The following is a 10976-nucleotide window of genomic DNA, read 5'->3' as shown; positions in this document are numbered from 1 at the left end:
TGTGGGCTGTCTAGGGCAGGGACTTGTTTGTTACTTGTTTACAGTTAGCATAATGGAGTGCTGATCTTGAGTGAGGGGGTGCTACTGCAATAGAATGATTTGGTTTATAGTTCTATTACTGTTGAATCTGAGTGAAGTGCAAAATACAAAATAGCATAAATAGTGAAAAGTCAAGTAGGGTATACGTACCTCTTGTTTGTTTTTAAAGGGTCTAAGCTCTATTACTGACCTTTTAGATTAAGGCTGTTATGACATACTTTACAGCATCATTTTAATCACATGGTAGGGAATAAGTGTATAAGGCATTCTCCTATGCTTAATTTTATATCTCTGGGTCTTGATTTAACATCCAATTCTGATAATCTTTTCCCCTTGATATCCAGTTCACCTTCTAAAATGAATCAGTTTGCTTCAAATCTTGTAGCTATCATTATGGAAATAGTCTTATAGAATGGAATCATTGGGTAATTTTTGTCCTTGACTACAGATGTAGCAGAATGCCTAAGTAATTTCCATAGAAGCCTATTGAGTTTCTGTAGACCCCAATCAACCTTAAATCCTACTTATGCTGTAAAACACAGAGCAGTATGCAGTTAAAGTTAATATAAAGCACCCCTTATCTTAGTATCTGAACACCTTCCAATGATGGGTTGATACAACAGTAGGTCATTCTCCCAGATAATAGGGCTTTGTCCAAAAACAAAGTAGTTCCCACAAATCTTTAAAAGGAGAAGGTGGACTGCCAATCCAAGCTACTGACTCTCAGCTGGAGCCCAACATAATGTGGATAAGCCTATGCTAAATGGGCAGCTGTACATGGTTTTCTGGGAGGCTGGAACCTCTGCTTAATCATTAAGCAATCAGATTTCCTCAGAAAACAGCAGTGTCAGTAAACAGGTGAGGATCTTTCACCTGAGAGCCTGGCTCTGCTGTGTATAGACCACTCTAAAAGGCTGCAGGAAGTGGCCTGATGGATGAAACTAGAGCAGGCTAGGATCCTTCTGAATGATCATTTTTCATTGGAAAAAATGCTGATTTATTGAAACCAAAGGTGTCTTGTGAATCAGGGTGGATGTTCTGAGTTGACACAACATTCAGGAAAAGTCATGGTCAAAAGGAAACATCTTGACTTTTCAAAATTAAAATTTCTCCTTTTTTGTTTGAAAAGAGTAAGAAGTCTACTACTACTAAATTAGTATTAATTACTATGCAGTACTAACTACCCTTGATCCCCACTCCTTAACTGCCCTTCATTACCCAGACCACCTTCTTCCATAAATTTACCCCTTTCATTAATTTACCCCACCCTATTCATAGATTTATCCTAGTTTAAAAACTCAAATTCAGCAAAACAGACCTGACTATGCTGAATTAAATGATAAAGCAGTAAAAGTGCATTTTTACCAGCGGGGGGTAGTCAACGAGACCAGCTCCTGCGTTAATTACTCCTCCATTTACCCCATTAACTCTCCCTCTGTTGCCTCATTAATTACTCTCGCCTCCTCATTAATCGCCCCCTCTTGCTCTTACCCCTCAGGGCAATGACTTCTCTCATTTAATCTCATTTCCTAGGAGGGAGGCAATAACCCCACTCATTACTAAAGGGGGAATACGGAGGCATTGGGTGGGTTAATGGCTCTTCACTAATTGCTACCACCTCCCCTCCCGCCATGTCACCAGTGGTGCAGCGCAGCACAGCTGCGGGACCTGCACCGACAGAGGCGCGCTCCGGCCCCCAGCCCCTTGCCCGTGGGCGCGCAGGCAGCCCAGAGCGCGCACGCGGCGGTCGGCGGCGCGCCCGCTGGTCCCTGCCCTACTGCGGGAGCGGGCGGGGGGGAGGCTGCCGGAGGATGCGCTGGGCTCGCGTGCAGCCGGCGCGGGGAGGCCAGAGGCAGGCGCGTGCCGAGCTGCAGCCCCGGCCGGGGCCAGGTACAGCGGGGCTGCGGGCGGGCAGGGACAGGTGCAGAGAGGCGTGTCTCTGAGTGGCTGGTTTGCAACGGGGCTTGTCCCCTTCTCCCGGCTGGGGCTGCGCAAAGGTGGCTCCTGCATCCCTCCCGGGCGGGTCCCTCTTGCCCCGTCTCCTCCTGCTGCTCCCTGCCCCCCAAACTCCCCCCCCCCCGTCCTCTTCCCTGCTGCTGCAGTCCCCATCCCGCCGCGCTCCCTGCGCGGAGCGGATCGCCCTGCGGGGGAGATCCGGGGCTGGATATCTTTGGGGTCCCTGCGTAAGCGGCTGTCCGGCGGCTCCCTTAGCCGGCTGGGGAGGGATATTGATTAACCCTGCGCCTTACAGGGGGATCTGGACAATCCTCTTCAACCTGGCCCCGATTCCATCCCGCTGCAGAGGCGCGCAGCCCTCACCGGCTTCCCTGGGGGCCCTCTCCACCCAAGGGCAGCATTTGGGTGTGACACAGCCTCCTGGGAGGGAGGGTGTAAGTTGGCTTCCTGCCATCCCTGGAGAGTTGAGAGACCTGGTCAGTTGGGGGTCTGGTTCTGTGTTCACTCTAGATGTGGAAATCCACAGAAGTGCCACCCACAAGACAGCTGCAGAATCTGCTAGAGAGAGAGATTTTCAATCTCTTCTCTCTCCCCCCACCCCCATTCCAAATTTTATAAAACAAAACCAGGCACTGGACAGGTGTCTGCTTTTGGACCCCATGGGAAGATCTCTTGGCTCTAATATCTTGCTCTCCCTTCATGAGGGAAATGTGAACATCGGGGCTGGTATCTGATACCAAAAGTTTTTTTTTTTTTTTTTTGGCCTGTGATGTCTAAATGATGAATGACATTACAGTATGTGTGTGTGAAAATACTTGTGTCAATTTCTTGGGGGTACTTGGGTGCAGAAAGGAAAGCTAGCATGGACATAAACCATGAGTCTTCTTCATGCTTCAGGGTATGTACCAGCCTCTGACGGGGGAGGGAATTCCCCCCCCCCCATGGTTATTTCTTAATTGTTTACCACAGGCTATTTTATTTAATGTAACCTTCCCCCTAAGGCTGCTGGCACAGGCAGGGTACTGGGTTATCTGGCCTACTGACCTAATCCAGTGTGACTATTATGAAAATAACTGGAGTGTGAGGTTGCAATATGAGCATCGAGGCCTTGCCAAGAAAATACGTTGCTTATAAGATGCTTTATCCCTGTTAATATTGTTTTTTAAATATGCAAGTTCTTTTGTGTCAGTGTGTGAGGCTAGCTGGTATTAGTCAGGTTTTAAGTGCTGAATCATGTGTACTCCTGACTGTACAGCAGGTTTGGCTATTCGCTGTCTCTAGGAAATGTGCCGGAACTGGTCATAATGACATATAAACAAACGCTCTTCGTTTTATTGTGTGTGAACAGTCCATGTCTGCTGTAGGAACCTTTGGGGCCTGAAAGAACAATGTATTGGTGTGATACAGTGTGATATTTATTTATTTGGCCTTGTCTGCTCCTTGGAAAACATGGACACACAAATAACATGTATGTAGTGGGCGAGATCTTTGAATAAGACAGTGTGAATGATGTGTATGGGGAGGTTATACTAAGGGTCAGAAAGGTAGAGAGAGATGTTTTCACTGAAAATTATTATAGTTCTTTTTAGAATCTGTCTTTGGGTTTTTTGTTTTTCTTCAAGGTCAGATCCTGTGACTAGCAAGGTTGTCTATTCAGTATTATTTCTGAAGCGATATCTCCAGCTTTCTCTTTCTGAGAGCAAAGCTATACTAAGTGTGTGTGTGTGTGTGAGAGAGAGAGAGAGAGAGAGAAATCTGGCATACTGAGATCCAGACATCTTACTGTTTTAAGATGAATATGGTGGAGATGCCACTGTTACCTAGATACTCCTAACAAATGCCGAAGACAAAAGCAAAAATTCAGGGATTTTGATTGAGATGCTGGCTCCTTCATTGTTAACCAGGTTTCTGTAAAATGCCTACCCTTTGGCAGACAGTTAAATTGAGTGCCAGCATGGCTGCTTTGTTTCCCCAAAACTTCTTAACACCACAGTCTAGCATGAGAAATAGACACTTAAATTCAGGATCATGCTATTTCTCTCTTAATTGCTTTGATCTGGAGCACATGCGATCTCCTTTTTATAGATTTGACATGAGAATATTCCATTCACATAGTGTATACAGATAATCTCAGCTAAACATAGAAGTGGGCACAGTCTGCAAAACTTGGAAATGGACTCCTAGTTCAGGGTGGTTTGGGTTTGGAGGGTTGATTTGGGGTCCCATTGTACTAATGTAACATGAAGGGATCCTGGTCCATGATTAGGGCTTGTTAGGGGCTACAGTAATAATTAATAACAATAGTGGTGCCTATTGCAGCAAAAAGTTTAGTTATTTTATTTTATCTCTTGCTCCAGAACATGGAACTGTCATCTCTGGGCCTTTGTCCACGTTACTCGCTACCTGTCCATTTCTGAATCCAAGATAGAAATGCCCTCTTGGTTTTAAAATCCCTCCCTGGCTTCACTCTACCATGCATCTCTGTACCCTGCCTGCTGACAGAAGTGGTGTGCGTGCGTGAAATGAGATATGCACACCCACCCCACCTCCTGGAAAACATATGAGGGGGCGGGGAGCAACATTCTACCATCTAGAATAGAGAGTTGTTCCCTGAAAAGCATGGGAGAGGTTTGCAATAAGCTAAGGAAGGAGGGATGAGGGTTGCTGCTGAAATCCCCACCAATCCCAAGAAATCAGTTCCTAGGCGATCTCCTCCAGGTGGCTCATAGGTTCTCAGCCCTGTACAATCAGCACATCTCCTTCAGTGGCTGTGATCCCATTGTCCCTCCACCAGCTAGCAGTTTCTTCTTGTGGATTTCAGTTAATAAATCCTCCAGTCTCTTACGGAAGCACATCCAGGTCCTCCTGCAGGATGGCAGGAAATTGGATGCTGTGTTTCCAATGCCAAGGTTGCAAAAATCCTGGGAGTTAAAAAAGAGTAAAACTTGGATTCTTTTTATTTCCCCCCCATCCCCCTTTTTGTGCCTTTAGGGTCATATTTTCAAGCTTTTTTTCTCTGCAGACATGAGGGCTAGAAACCTTATAAAAATAAAGCCAAGTTTTTCATGGAATAACATGACTCCAGGAGCTGGAGCTTTATGTAAAACATCAGTACTGTGAGAGTTGGCACCGCTGGCAGTGATTGTGCGCTGCAGAGTTGATATTACCTCTTTCTGTAACTTTGTCACCTTTGTGTAGGCTCCGCGACGAAATCAGAGCTGGTCAAATAATCTGCTCCTGAATAATTATTAGATGAGAAAACTGCCAAAACTCACAATGAATGTTAATTTGCAATGAATTATTCAACTGCCTGTTCAGACATTCATGTGATCCAACTGTCTCAACATTCCTGGGTCTTCTGTATAATTGTCACTGTTGCTGGCAAAGTGCCATTGGGGTGGTTTGGTGTACCAACACCAAAAATGATTAGGGATGCTCAGTCATAATAGCAATAGATAAGGCCTAATCCTGCACACCCATACTTCTGAAAGCTGTCTTGGGGCTTCAGTGAGGCTTCTTGCATGTGTTGGGGCTACTTATGTGAGTAAACATTTGTGAGAGAGGGCTTGTGTATTGGTCTCTTGTCCTCTTTGTGTTTTACAAAGCAGTAATTTAAAGGTGTTTATTGAAAAGGAGTTATTTATATGATCAGGTGAAGCTTGTTGAATTGTGGTTTGGGAAGGGACTTTGGGTTCTTGGACTAAAAACAGCAGAAGGCTGGATGGCATAGAAGTGGCAGAACAAAAATAGATCAGAATTTGTAGATGAGGAGTACTGGTTATTGGGATCTCAGGTTTGAAATACTGTTGGTTATTTGTGGTCGTGAGAAGGACAAGTTGAAAGAGAATGGACACTGACAAAAGCAATGAGGCTTTTATTAGTATTTGTTTCACAAATGAAGGGGAAGTATTGAATAGACATTTTTCTAAAGCAGCTTTAATTTTGTCTTTCTGTTGGAGCGGTTTATACTGAAATTTAATTTTACCTCCACAATCATTCGTGTAACTGGTAGTGTCCAATGCTGTATCCAGACTGTGTCCAGTTATTTTGTAAGCAATGTTGTTGTGGGATGAAAGTGTGCTCCTTTCCTTGCGAAATCTTAAATGGCAAGTGACTTGCCAAACCCTGAATACCAGGACTCTGAGATGGTGGGAATCGATACTTACTGTAAGTGGCACTTCTTGTTGGTGTGAATGCTGCCATGTAAACAGCACAGCTGATCAATTACTAAGAGTCTTGTCCAGCAATGTTTTCTATTTTCATATTGGAAACACTTGTGTTCTGACCAAGCCATCACAAAGCGTGAATCACTTTGCTTTGAATTTTCATTAAAACCTTTTGATTAAAGGACACGCTTATGGATCCTGAATGAAAGGGTTTTTTTGTGTGTTTATTTGTGTGTTTGTTTTTGTTCACTGTGATTGTTAGTGCTTGTAAAAGGAAGGGATTAAAGGTACTTGCTAAACCTGGACATTATACAGACAAACAAAGATAGGCAGAGCTGAAGTCTGAAGCTCTGAAGATTTGAGCTGAGGTCTGAACTATCTCCTGAGATTTTTCAAAGCAGTCCATGGGAATTAAATGCAATTGAGCTAAGCAATTATGGATAGGGAACATTCTAATTATGGTTTCAGATCCTGCAATATGATCTGCACAGACCTTTGCACCTGCATGGAACTATGTTGAGGCCAGTGGGTTTTTCTCCAGGTGCAAACGCCTGTGCAGACCATATTGCAGGATCTGGGCCATAATTAGAATGCTCCCCATCCATAATTGCTTAGCTTGATTGCACTGGAGTGTTTACTAGTTGCTGTTGTGGGGTATGTGTGTATGTTTTTAAAGCCTGGTTTGCATGGGGGAGGGGAGAAATAAACACATTTCTATTGATCTTGGTGTTCTTTTTAACATTTTTGTCTGCACTTCCCCAGGCAGTCTCCTTAACACTCTTGGGGTGTCTCATTTGACTACAGCTCATCATTACAAAAATAGTTTCCTTGGTATTTTCAAGCAGAGTGGCCTGTGAAAACTGATAACTAGATTCATTCAAAAAATTCTGTAGTCTCTAACCAAATCTCACCAAGGATCTCATTTTCCTCCTTGCCCAGTAGGTAATCTCTTTCCAGAACTATCTTCTTTAAAGTGAAGTATCCAGGACTACAGGTTTAAATCTTGTTGGCTAATTTTTTATTTTAATTTTTTTTTGGTTACTGCTTTCTCCAGTAAAGCATATGTCATGACAGTCTTTCACCTGTGCAGCTGCTCCTTCCCCAGCTGTCCTGGATAGTTGCTATATGATCCTGGAAGCCCAGCCCAGGGTGAATTAGCTTGCATTCACTGTTGTGCTAACGAGGCTGTTAATATTTTACAAGGACTGAAAGAAAACCTTGCTATGTTCTGTTGGATTAAATTTAAAAAAAAGAGGATTAGACCCTCAGCCTTCCTACAGGGCTTGCAATATATAGTGAATGAGAGAACAGGCCAAGGATTAATAACTTAACAACTAGGAATGGATTTGTGTGGCTAATTCAGGTGAGCGTTTTCAAGGGCAATACACAGGGATAAATCGTAACTACCTCTTAGAAATCCCTCCATTTGTGGGCTGTTGCCCCTACAGCTGTAAATCCTATCATTCTGCCTGCGGTGATCTCTGCATGCTCTGGTTCTTTCTGCTTGGTGCTTCACTCCCACTCAACTAAAGGCAGAGGGAGCAGCCTGTGGTATGTAGAAACAGCAAGAGCATCACTCCTGTGCTGGAGGCTTGTAGGGAGGACTGGGAAGGTCTGGGTTGCAGAGGGTGTGGGGAAGCTAAGAGTTAGCAGGAAGAGCATTATCTAGAACATTGGTTCCCAAACTGGGGGGGCACGCCCCCCTGGTGGGGTGTGAAGAAATTCTGGGGGGGGCATGAGGCTGTCCAGCCCTTGAACTCCCGGCCGGGGAGGCTTGCCCCCAGCCCCTCCCCTCCCCTCCTGTCCACCCTCTCCCATAGCCAGGCAGGCAACACGGCTTACGCCCACCCACCTCTCAGGCTTTCCAATAGTCCTGCCACTCTGAGCGGCCTGGTAAGGGGGTGGGGAGTGGGAGAAGAGTTGGATGATGGTAAAGGAGAGGTGGGGTCATGAGGGTTTCTTGAAAATTAAAAAGGGGGCATGATGCCGAAAAGTTTGGGAACCGCTGATCTAGAAATCCTGGCTGTTGCTGTTCTGAAACTGGTATCCAACAATGGTTTGAAGGACACCAATGTCCAGGGCTGCTCTAGACCTCCCTGAATTTGTCTCTTCTGGACCAAATGTACAATGGAAAGATGCTAGGTTTGGATGGCTAAGAGGAAATATCTTCCACAAAAAGGTTGTGGGAGGATTCACTGCAGCTGTCCATGGCCAAGTTCCTGCAGTGAATTCCTGTCACTGGTTTGTTCTTTCAGGGGCAAAGTCTGCTTACTAGATTACACTACCCAGATACTGGTTTGAGCAGATGGTTCAGAATTACAATAGGGATTTACAATTGGAAATCTTAGACCTAGACTGCAGATCCCAGGTTGAAAACCATTGTTCTATGGTAACAACAACCTTTCGTGTGCCCCTTTAGATATAGTCTGCGAACCCTCAGGGATCCACGGACCACAGATTGAAAACCACTGCCCTAAGAGAACAGGGAACCCAAGGTTAACACGATTCATTCAAAAGCTGTCCAGGGTGCTGAAATCCAAGACCCACATAATACACCTTCGCTAGCACCGTTTAAACGAGTTGTCTTCTCAGGGTTAAAACAAACATGGCAATGACTGCCTTTTCCTTATGACCAGGGTCTGGGGGAAGTTCAGGTTCTGTCTAAAAGTGTGTGTGTGTGTGGGGGGGGAAGATGGTCCTTCTGCCAGGGAAGGATGGGTCCACACGTTGCTGATGCTACTTTGAGGCCTTCTCAAGGAAAAAAAAGCTTAAGATCAACCCTGCCTTTTCACATGCTTTAAGAAGTTTCACACATGGTAGGTTTATTTAACAGGGAGTTTAATGTGTAATTGGCACTAATCTTGCGTGTGAATGGTGTACGTCATTCTGCTGAAAGTAATCGAGATGATTGGTACTTGGAGTCCGCCTGTATCCTTTTGTTCTATGAGCTCTGACCTCTGCATGACTCTTTCACAGTAGGGTATGGTACCACCAGCCACCTCATTTCAATTACACTGCCCTGTTTGTGACAAGTTGGGAGAGTTGCTAATATGCCTTACAGCACTGCTTGACTCCATGGTGATAGTCGTATCTATACACTGAGCTGTACCCTTATTGGGTTAAGGGCATATATAATATATGTGGGCTCTGTTTTGCAGTCACTTAAATGGCATCAGGATTCGTGACATCTTGCTTTCAGATTTCTAGTAGACCCAGCAACAAAGAATGCTTGTTGCAAGCTCATTGGCTTTTGTGTTTGGATCCTTGTGACGTCCCCACAGATGTGTGCAGGCGAGAGGGAGAGGAGAGTGATAGAACTGAGCCTTTGTAGCTGTGCACATCTGACTGCACACATGGCATCGCTGAAGCCTCTCTGTCTAGTCTTCATTTCTTGATACTCCTGGCAGATACCAAACCTCAGGGTTTTTTGCAGGGTTTTTTTTTTTTTTGGTATCATTGTTATGTGCAGCCTGTGTCATGCTGATTTTGCTAGGGTTTCAGTGTAGCTGGTGATTGAGAGCTTGGCACATCTTCTTATCTCTCTAGTTACAAATTCAAAATAGGATCTCTGGTTAGGATGTTGTGCCCTCTACATTAATATATGATGCACAGTTGTGTGGGTTGAGAATGACCTCTTAGAAGTCCTAGGTGGCCAATGCAATGGAGAAGGGGGTGGGGGAAGGGGAACTATTAAATAAGAATAGATTATTGAATACTAAGTTAGATGGAGCCAGGCCTTCCTCTAAACTAACATCCCTTCCCCCTGCAGAACTTACTACGAAAGCTCCGGTAACTTGTACAGAACACATGTACCTTGTATGGTGACTATCACCCAGACTCTGAAACGTAGTCTCTCTCCCAGACCCACTCATCCCCAAGTCTCACTCACAAGAACATCTCTGGTTCACATAATGCTCTAAATTAAACAGGACAGTAGCCATTAACAAAAAACAGTCATCGCGTGCTGCTTTTCAGAGACTGGCATCTAGATGATTGACAGCTCCAGGATCCAGATGCCAAGCCTTTAGGGTTTTCATTTTCCAGTCGCATCAGCATCTGGGTCTGTGGCTTTGTATTTTTGGCTGACCTCTTCTCAGCTGTCTTGGCCACAGTAGCAGCTGTGAGGCTGGCCTGGCTTCAGCCTGATAACAGAGCTCTTCCTTGTGTGCCTGGCTGTTCCAACCCAACTTGCTATTAAAAATCCTGGCTTCTGGGATGAAAGTTTCCCATGGTTGACAGCAAATTAATTTGGGATGGTGTGTATTGTGAATGTCCCATGCAAACTCTTCACAGACAAGTAATCCTTCTGTGAGGTCAGCGGTAATGTTCCTCCCTGTCACCCAACTAGCCTTGCAGATAAATGGACATGGATTAGTCATCTACAAGAGATGACCTTGATATAGCACCCCCAAATTAATAGGTGTGAAAGAACGTGTCATCACAGCTAATAGAGCTAACAAAGTTGGTGTGTTGTGGGTTGGTTGGTTGTTTTTTTTTTGTTCCTCTGAATTCAGAACTTCAGAAGAAGTGACTGCAGAAAGTCAAGCCCAAATACTTTCATTAAGCTCAGTTGTGTGACTCAGACAGTTGCATGTGGGGAAATGGGATGGATCTCTGGAAATTCTGTTCTTTCTGCTCTAGCTTTGAGGAAAAGGACTTGGCTCCACACCTGGCCTTGGGGGAAAAGGAAGTGGCTGTGATGCTTAAGGACATGACTGTAGAACACACAGAATCATAGAAGACTAGGGTTGGAAGAGACCTCAGGAGGTCATCTAGTCTAATCCCCTGCTCCAAGCAGCACCAACACCAACTAAA

The 10976-nt window shown here is 44.9% G+C and overlaps 1 protein-coding gene across 30 annotated transcripts in view; it reads left to right on the top strand.

Moving 5' to 3' along the window:
• Window positions 1–1828: 1828 nt before the first annotated feature.
• Window positions 1829–10976, top strand: part of NFASC (neurofascin) — a 187600-nt gene continuing 178452 nt past the window's right edge. For all 30 annotated transcript variants that reach the window (XM_073319968.1, XM_073319973.1, XM_073319995.1 and 27 more), the window contains exon 1: window positions 1829–1929. The gene's annotated coding sequence lies outside the window, so the exon portion shown is untranslated. The remainder of the gene's footprint in view (window positions 1930–10976) is intronic.

This window comes from Lepidochelys kempii, chromosome 21 (genome assembly GCF_965140265.1).
Source record: "Lepidochelys kempii isolate rLepKem1 chromosome 21, rLepKem1.hap2, whole genome shotgun sequence".
Classification (NCBI taxonomy): Eukaryota; Metazoa; Chordata; order Testudines; family Cheloniidae; genus Lepidochelys; species Lepidochelys kempii.
This window is presented reverse-complemented; position numbering and strand designations above follow the sequence as displayed.